Source organism: Alligator sinensis, unplaced genomic scaffold (genome assembly GCF_000455745.1).
Source record: "Alligator sinensis unplaced genomic scaffold, ASM45574v1 scaffold138_1, whole genome shotgun sequence".
In the NCBI taxonomy this organism is placed as follows: domain Eukaryota; kingdom Metazoa; phylum Chordata; order Crocodylia; family Alligatoridae; genus Alligator; species Alligator sinensis.
Genome location: NW_005841862.1, coordinates 1,833,601 through 1,842,365, shown reverse-complemented (window position 1 = coordinate 1,842,365; position 8,765 = coordinate 1,833,601). Strand labels below are relative to the sequence as shown.

At 49.0% G+C, this 8,765-nt stretch overlaps 1 long non-coding RNA gene across 1 annotated transcript; it reads left to right on the top strand.

The window, feature by feature from the left end:
• The first annotated feature begins 277 nt into the window (after positions 1-277).
• Positions 278-7,708, top strand: LOC102384653. Its single transcript, XR_322995.1, has 3 exons — positions 278-353; positions 7,094-7,256; positions 7,631-7,708. It is a non-coding gene; the product is annotated as an uncharacterized LOC102384653 (long non-coding RNA).
• Positions 7,709-8,765: the final 1,057 nt, after the last annotated feature.

Here is an 8,765-nt window from a genome sequence, read left to right as displayed (position 1 = left end):
CATAGAAAATTAGGGTTGGAAGGCACCTTAGGAGGTCATCTAGTCCAGCTTGCTCAAGGCAGGACCTACTGTCGCAGGACACTAAGGTGCCTGCTTCTTTAAGGGCTGAAACTGCCTAGAGAGAGTGGGCACTAGGAGCCAGACAGAAACCTCACAGGTGCAGGTTACTGTGGCAGCAGGCTAATGAGGGAATTAGCCTGCACCTGCGCCTGGAAGAAGGCAGCTGACTGGAAGAAGGCAGGGCCCTGGGCCCATAAGTACTGAAGGCAGTTAGGGCCCCAGCAGCTGCCAGGGGGAGTGGAGTTTGTGCAGAAAATCTCTAAGGAGATACCTGGGTGCCTGCACTACTGCTGGTAAGACTAATGAAGTTTAGGAGCTCCTAAAGTATCTGGGGCTAGGAGGCACACACTGCTGAGGGAGAAACTGGCGCTCTTAAAGGGACAGAGTGTGACCTCCACTGTTATGGTTGCTGTTATGTTGTAGCCCAGGGGCTCATATTTATGTTGTTGCTTTTACTATCGTGGACCGGCGTGAGGCTATTTGGGAGGAGGAGGATTTACTGGGGCACACTACCATGCAGAGCCCCAGTGCCAGTAAGGGTGCGCAGACAGGGCTGTGGAGAGCCCAGCATTAGTGAGGGTGTGTAGACAGGGGCCGAGGGCTAAGTGACAATAGGAGGCCGAGCTAGATCAAGGCCTCAGAGGGACAATGTTTGAATACCACCTGTAAGACATGGGGACGTGGTAAAGGGATGGTTTTGGAGCCATGCATCAAACCCATAAGGCTTGGGGTGTCCCGTGAGAGACTTACTTAGAGTGGAACTCAGCAAGGGGTCTAAGAACCACACGGTTAAGTGGGGTCCACCAGGACTGTGACTGCATAGCAACTTGAGGGCAGCCTCCCCACCTACCATCTATTATCTTAACTATCAAGACATGGCAGAAGAGAATAGAAGGCGCCCATAGGCCAAAACTAGCATAGTCACAGGGCCCTAGGGGCATCACGGCCGTCCCTAGGGACCCCACCCTATGACACCTACCCAGCTAGATCATCCCAGCCAAAGCTCTGTCTAGCCAGATCTTAAAAACCTCCAAGGACAGAGATTCCACCACCTCTCTTGGTAACCTGTTCCAGAATTTTACTGTCTTCCAAGTAAGAACATTCTTCCTAATATCTAACCTAAACTTCCTTTGCTGCAACTTGACACCACTGCTCCTTGTTCTGTCATCTGCCACCACTGAGAACAGTCTAGCTCCATCCTCATTCAAACCCCACTCCAAGTAGTTGAAGGCTGTTGTTAAGTCCCATCTCAGTCTTCTCTTCTCTAGACTAAATAACCCCAGTTCCCTCAGTCTTTTCTCATAAGTTGTGTCCCCCAGCCCCTTCACCATTTTTGTTTCCCTCTGCTGGACCCTCCCAATTTGTCCACATCCTTTCTGTAGTGGGGGCCCAAAACTGAACACAGCACTCCAGTTGTGGCCTCACCAGTGCTGAATAGAGAGGAATAATCACTTCCCTTGACCTGCTGGCAACCCTCCCGCTCCTGCAGCCCAGTATGCCGTTAGCCTTCTTGGCAACAAGTGCACACTGTTGGTTCATATTCAGCTTATTGTTCACTGTAACCCCCAGGTCCTTTTCTGCAGAGCTGCTGCCAGTCCATCAGCCCCCAGCCTGTGCTGGTGCATGGGATGGTTTCATCCTGAGTGCAGGACTTCCCACTTGTCCTTGTTGGACCTCATGAGATTTCTTGCTTGCTTACTGCCTATGGCTTCCTGCAGCTATGCAGCATCCCCGGAGGCATGCCGCTTATATGCAGCATGCTACACATCCCCCCACTTTCAAGACGGGCACCCTCTTCCAAATCTTTATCCACTGTTAGGCGCTTGATAGGACCCTCCTGGCCCATCCATGCCTTTGCACTCTAGTTGTCTTAAGGGCTCATTTTGTGGTCTCCATCCTCTCCTGTAGCCATGCCCATGTCTTGTGGATGTTAACCATTGGTCATTTGCCCCACTTAGGCTCTAGTCTTAGCTTCTTTGGTTTTAGGCTATAGCTATCACTCCTCTTGGGCTCTAGCTGCAGTCTCCTTAGCTCTGGGCCCCCTGGCCCTCGTTTTTGCCCCTTGTGGGATTTGGTGTTAGCTTTAATGCCTTCAAGTCACAGCCATCACCGCTCTGGCTCTAGCTGCACTCTCTCAAGCCCCGGTTCTGGCTTTAGCTTAACAGCTTCAGGCTCTATCTTTGGTTTTGGTCTTAGCTTTGATGGCTTCAGGCTCCAGCTGCACCCCTCCCCCCAACTCACCCTGGTATTCCTTGCTCAAGGTGAGGCTGCTCTCAGATTCTCAGTCACAAGCCCCCTGGCATCCCCCGCTCAGGGCAAGGCTGTTTCATGTCTATCACATGACCTCTGGCACCATGTGAATGTGGTGCGCCCCTCTGGTACCCTCTGTCCTCTAAATCTCAGTGTGCCTCTCAGAAGCCATAGCCTCTAAACCTCACCTGATAGCTACACCCAGTCCTCCGGTGTTATAGTTTAATCCACAATATAAACATTATGTGGATATTTTGTTTATGTTGTAATTTAAACACAACAGCTAACACAAACTCAACCCAGCTCTGGGTCATTGCCTCTACCCCGGCCGTCAGCTCCAGGGAACTGTTTCAATGCCTACTCCCTGATCCTGGTCTTGTGGGCCTCTTAATCACAGTTCCCAAAGCAGCTCAGGTATCAGTCGATCAGTTCCTGCTCAGGAGATCTGCTCCTTTCTGCCAAAAGGGCTCAGCTGACAGGCCAAGGGCTGGGAGCAGGGCAATCTGTTTCCAAGCCCCAGCCCTTCTGGTAAGTGGCTTCCCAGCCACCCCCTGGGGCTTTCTCCCAGGCCCAGATTCTACCCCACAGTTCTTTAGGTCCCAAGGCAGTACCTCTGTTTGGCTGTTACCATAGGAAACCGTCTCTCTGTCCAGTTTTACCTACATGGGCCTGCCACACACTACCTGTCCATCCAATGTGGCAATTGCCTATGTGGCTTCACTAGGGTATTTGAAACTCATAGTCCCTGTGCCTCAGCTCTTCCCTTTTTTTGTTCTTCCAAACTCTGGAATGCTTGCTTCAGCTTCCTCCAGCTGAGCCTGAAACACTGTAGAGCTGAGTTGGCCAGACCTCTGGTCTCGGTTCCTGTGGCTGTTTTCACCCCAAAAAGTCTTCATTGTTTCCCTGGGAGTTTTCTCCCCCTTCCCAAACCCCATAACTCCTGTTTGGGGCATCTTAGCAGCCTCTCCCCAATTCTGGATTGCGGTGGACACAGTCAGTACCCACTTGACATCTGGCCACCCTTCTAATTGTAGCTTAACCAAAGGCAGGGTTCCCCTGACCCCCATGTCCCCTTGGGTTGCCTTCCAGAGTGCTACACCTGTAGCTGGTCCTCCAGCATAGGTAATCTTCACCCCAGGCATGTGGGTTTGCTGCAACACTCTCTCCAAGGTGTGGTTTTGTCAAGGCTCTTTCTCCAGCCTTCCTTTCAGTTCTTGGTCCTCCACCCACTCAGTCACTCTGCTATCTCTCCATTGTTGTCCGTTCCTAGCTCCCACTTTTCCATATTCTAGCCTCAGGTGCTCCAGCTCATGTGCATGTCTTTTCCATCTGGTCAAGCTCTGTCTCGAACACTTTCTGTTCAAGGCTTGACTTCTCACTAACCAACTGTTTTTCCTCTGCCAGCCTGATATTATCTTCTTGGAGACTGGTGAGTTGGTCCTGCAAGACACGGACACCCTTCTGCCTCTGTTTATGTTCCTGTAACAGGTCACCCTCCCCAGCGCCATCTTCCCTGTTATCCATGCCTTATGTGGGGTGCCCTTGAAGTCCCCTTTACGGTTCTTGTGTCCCGCTTTCTACTCTCCTGCCACGTCTTGATGGAAGTTATTATACTGATGTTCTTGTAAGCGGGAGACTGCCTATTGTATTTCGTATGTTGGGGGTCTTCCGCCTCCACGGACCTTGACCCCTGTCTTTTTCTAGCTAGGCCTCCCTGTCTAAACCCACCAAGCAGGGTTTGACTCCGAGGCACAAGTCTTTGTTCCCTTGTCTTGAGGCTCGTGGCCCTTCTTTCTGCTCCTGTCTGGAGCCTGTCCTAGAGGCCTGGCCACCAGCCCCACAGCCAGGGGGCTGCACGTTCAAGGCCGGGGAAAGGCCTTGAACTCACACTGTCCCCGTCCAAAAAAAACCAAATTTCACCTCAGGTGCACCAGACCACCCAGGCCTTTTAGGATCATGCCCTCTAGCACTGGGGTCTGTACACCCTAAAATCCTGTGCCCACATTGGCGGTGGGGCCTGTGTCCCCCGAATAGCGCGCCTTCTCTGGCACCAGGGTCAGTGCACCCCAAATCCTGCACTCACACTGGTGCTTGGTCCCCACGCTGTAGGGGGGGGTCCCAGTGAGGCCTCCTCCTTCCCCAATAGCCTCACCCAACCCACCAGTGTTAGTCAATAACAACAACAAAAAATAGGAACAGTCTTGTCCATGCGCAATAACCACCACCAAGAGAAATGTGATTAAAGAAGTCAGCATGCTGGCTTACATTTATGCAGGGTTCGTTCTTCAGCTCCCCACCGTCGGCTACAGTCCTTCCTCTAGGGTTGCTGCCATCTCTCCGGGGTCCTCCATAGTTCCCCTCCTGCAGCCTTTGGACTGCTCACCAAGCCTCTCCATGGAGCTCTGGGACATACACCTTCCCCTTTGGCTGATGGCCCCTACTGCCACTCAGCCCAGGGTTTTTATAGTCCTGGTCTGCCCCTTCCGGTCAGCTGACTAGCTGGCCAGGCTCAGATTTTAACCCCTGCCTTACCGGCACTCTGTGCCCAGAAAGTTCTGGCCTTAAAGGGGCCAACCTGTCTTCTGGTGACAGGGCTAGGGTTCCCTGTTACAGTTCCTTTTGGCATTTACCCTTCATGACAACTAGTTTATTCTCATGATGTTAATACAGGTAGCCCATTTGCATTAGCTGTTTCATCAGGACCTGAGTGCTAGTAAGTTCCTCTTGCACTGATGCCAAGAGCTGCTCAGTCTGAATATGTTTTCCCTGCCAATTTCTTGTCTCTTGGCTGAGCTCTCTCTGGCACTTCTCCAGATCTTTTAATTGCCACTTTAAGGTGTCTATGGACACCTCCTGGTTCTCCTTTTCCTTCAAATAGTTCCTGTCCCATGGCCCTTCTCTGCAGTATGAGATATGGCATCAGTTACCTCTTTTCTTAACATTGCCACCTTCACCTCTTACTTCTTTCTTTTCAGTGAGTATCAGTTGTTTCAGCTCTTTACCTCTGCCTCTGCAGCAAGTAGGTGCCTTAATTCTTTACTCCTTGCTTCTTTCTTCCCAGTCTGCAGGCATTGTCTCAATGATGTCACTTCTTCTTCTGCTTGTTTTCAACTATATTGCTCAGCAGCGAGCTTCCATTACAGGAGTGCTGCCGCCTCAGCTACCTCATCTGAGAATAGCTGAGATGCTAGTTGGTGTCTTAGCTTTTTTAGGGCCTCAGCCTCTGTATTGACGTTTTCTGCCATCTAGTTGCCCTTTGCCTTTAAATATAGGGCAGATAGCTGATCCAAAAATCTCTGCTGCATTTCTAGCCAGGTTTGCTAGAACTCCATACTTTGCTTTTGTGAAATACTACTGGCTTGATCACTCTGCACTACTGTCTGCATCACCTGCTTTAATAGTCCTGGCTCATCTGAGCGTGTTTGCAGACGACTTTATTTAGTATCCTTATTTCAGTCTGTAGCTGTGTCAGAAGTGGTATCATTAGCCTCTAATCCTGTTTTGAGGCTACAGGGACACCCCCATACTTGTTCCGTGAAAAGTCAAGGTTAGCCTGTTATGCTGATTCTGCTCAATGGTGAACCTGCCCAGTTGCTTCCTCTGTAGCGGGAGTTCATTTTAGTCTGCAAGTGCCCATGTTCTCCACCACATATAGTGGGCTGGGGATCTGCTTAGCTTGATTCCCTGGGGCACACATGTTCCCTGCAGGGAACAATCCAAACAATGGGGTTATGTCACCCCCTGTGGTCTTTCGCAAATCCATGAGAATTCCCAGGCTTAGATCTGCTGCCACCAGCCCTCCACTCTTCTCTCTTCATCAGTTTCACTCCAGCAACTCACAGTCTCTCAGCATCTCTCAGGGTTTCTTCAAAGTCTCTTGCAAACCTCTGGGAGAAAGGCAGTCCTGATGTGGTGCCTGGGGCTCGTCCAGAACCCTATCTGCGTCCTCTCCTTCTCTCAGCTACATTCTCTCTGAACCCTGGGAGCTTTTAACTCCTATGGGGCCAGCCAATTCTCTTTCTCAGCTGGCCCAATTCCCCAGAGCAGGCTCGCAACTGCTTACTTACTGCCTGTGGCTGTGCAGGAGCCCCAGAGGCATGCAGCCTGCATGCAGCCTGCTACAAGTGGTGGCTGCAGGTGTTTAGCACCACTATTAAGCTCAAGATAGGCACTGAAAAAAATGAAGCATTGTACATATGAATGGATACAGGCTTTGCTGATCTGCCCAGAATCACAAAGCAAGTCATGGCATGAGTTCCATCTCCTGCAAGATTACCCTTTTCCTGATCTCTTGCTGTGCAAGTAGTTTGTTCAGAATTTGCTGATATGCACAGCTTAGCTTTTGCTGTTGGTGCAATGCTAGGTTTGGTGAGGGGCTTGGCATCACTACAGACAATAATGACCCATACTGCCCTCTCCTTTTTTGGCTACTACAACCCATCATTTTAATCTGTCTGCTTCCTCTCCCTGGTTTCCCCAGTCACAAAGGGCAATTTCTAAAACCTGGCCAAGCAGTCACCAAAGTGGGTACAAAGTGTTAGCAGGCTAGAGTGACTATTTCTTGAATCATAACATGGGATAAGCTCCCCCCCACAACCTTCTCAGTCTCTAGGACACTCACTCTGGTCTAAGTTGAGTACACCGACATGCATGCACACCTACACATACGTGTGTGTGTGTGTGTGTGTGTGTGTGTGTGTGTGTACAAGACAGAAAGAGAGAGAGAAATCTGTCCCAGATATTTCATTGATTTCTTGAAATAAACACTTTGTCCCATTTTCAGAAACCTCTCCTACTCCTCCATCAGGAATGATTTTGAAAACAGGACAAAAGCATTCATTGGAAGAAACTGATGGGATGCCCAGGACTGGTGTTTAAAGTGGGATTCTCCTCAGAAAAAATGGGACATATGGTCACCTTATAACAAAACACCTGTGATGTAGCAGGTATGGCTCCCTTTCTGTAGGTAAACCCTCTATAAATTTTATCCCTGCCATTGAGAGGGACAATGTGAAGGATTATGTGAAGAGCATGGGCAGGTCTGGCAAAATATTACACTGTGGAGATGCTGGGGGTACCTCTAGACCAGCCTCCCATGGCTTAATTCGTGACATGCCCTCTGGGGTGGCCTCTCAAGAGATGTCGAGGGGAGCAACAATGAGACAATAGCCCCACCCATCTCTTTCCCCTTGATCCCTGATTCTTCTGGAAAAGCCATAAGCGCAGCTGCCAGGAATAATTTGGCCCTGATTGTCCAAAAAAATCTCACTCTGTTTGGTCAGTTTCAATCTGACATTCTCCTGTGTTGCTTTCAAAACAGTTCTGCTCTAGCTCATCTGAGACAGGCTCCAGCATCCTGAAGGAAAGAGAAACGTACCGGCTGAGTCTGGCACCGAGGGACTTAGCAACTGCAAGCTGGCTGCAGAAAAAGAATGTGGCTTTTCAAACATCCTGCAATCTAAAGCAAAACCAGCAGTTCTGACATGCTGTGAGCAATAAACAATGAGCTTTGTCAGCATGTTGAGAGGAAATGATCATTCCCAGAGTGTAAGTGATGAAATTTTAACCAACATGGAAGTTTTGGCATTATGGTAACCAGACCATGTGTGTAGTAACTGGCTGGGAAGAGTTGCTTTAATCTTTCTCACTTCTTTTGTACTTTTTATCTATAGCTCTATTGCAGGTGCAGTATGACCTATGTTCAGCTCTCAGTTACACCATTCCGAGTCTGAAATAACTGCACCGAGTCATTGGAGTTAATAGATTTATGCCTGGTATAATTGGGACCTACACCTGGCCCCTTGGTCTCTTCATCACCTCCTTGTCTTGAAGATTGCAATTTGCTTATGGACTCCCACCACTGGAATTCCTTCCAACAGGACACACCTCTACACCCTGCCTTATCTGTATTCTGAAGTGCACTGCAAGATGCAGTCATCTATTAACTGGGAGTTCTGGTTTCCCTGATCTTTTGGGCTTAATCTAAAATCCAGTGAAGCCAATGGGAGTCTTTCCATAGATCTCAGCAAGCTTTGAATCAACCCCCTTACTCAAATGTATAGATATTTTCCAAATATGTTCTTTAGTCACTGCAGAAACTCCTGGTATACTTGTTCTGTTTATTTGGGGAACATGAAGTTTGCCCTGCCCAACCCATGTAATATGTGCCCAGTTTCTACAGTGCTGAACACCTTAGAATAAATATAATTACCTAATAAGCAATCAGGAAATCTTTCTCTATGAGCTTCCTGCATACTGAGCAACATTTAGATCTATTTCTATGTGCATGTGAGCACATACAAGACCCTGGAGCTCAATAACTTTTTCCTGCTGTAGCCTATGAAATGTGTAGCTTTGATTTCTCCCTTCAGTGAAATGCAGCCATCCATCCTTGTGTTGTTTTAAGAAAAAAGGCATTCAGTTCCATTATTCAATGTTGAAAAAAAATATCAGAA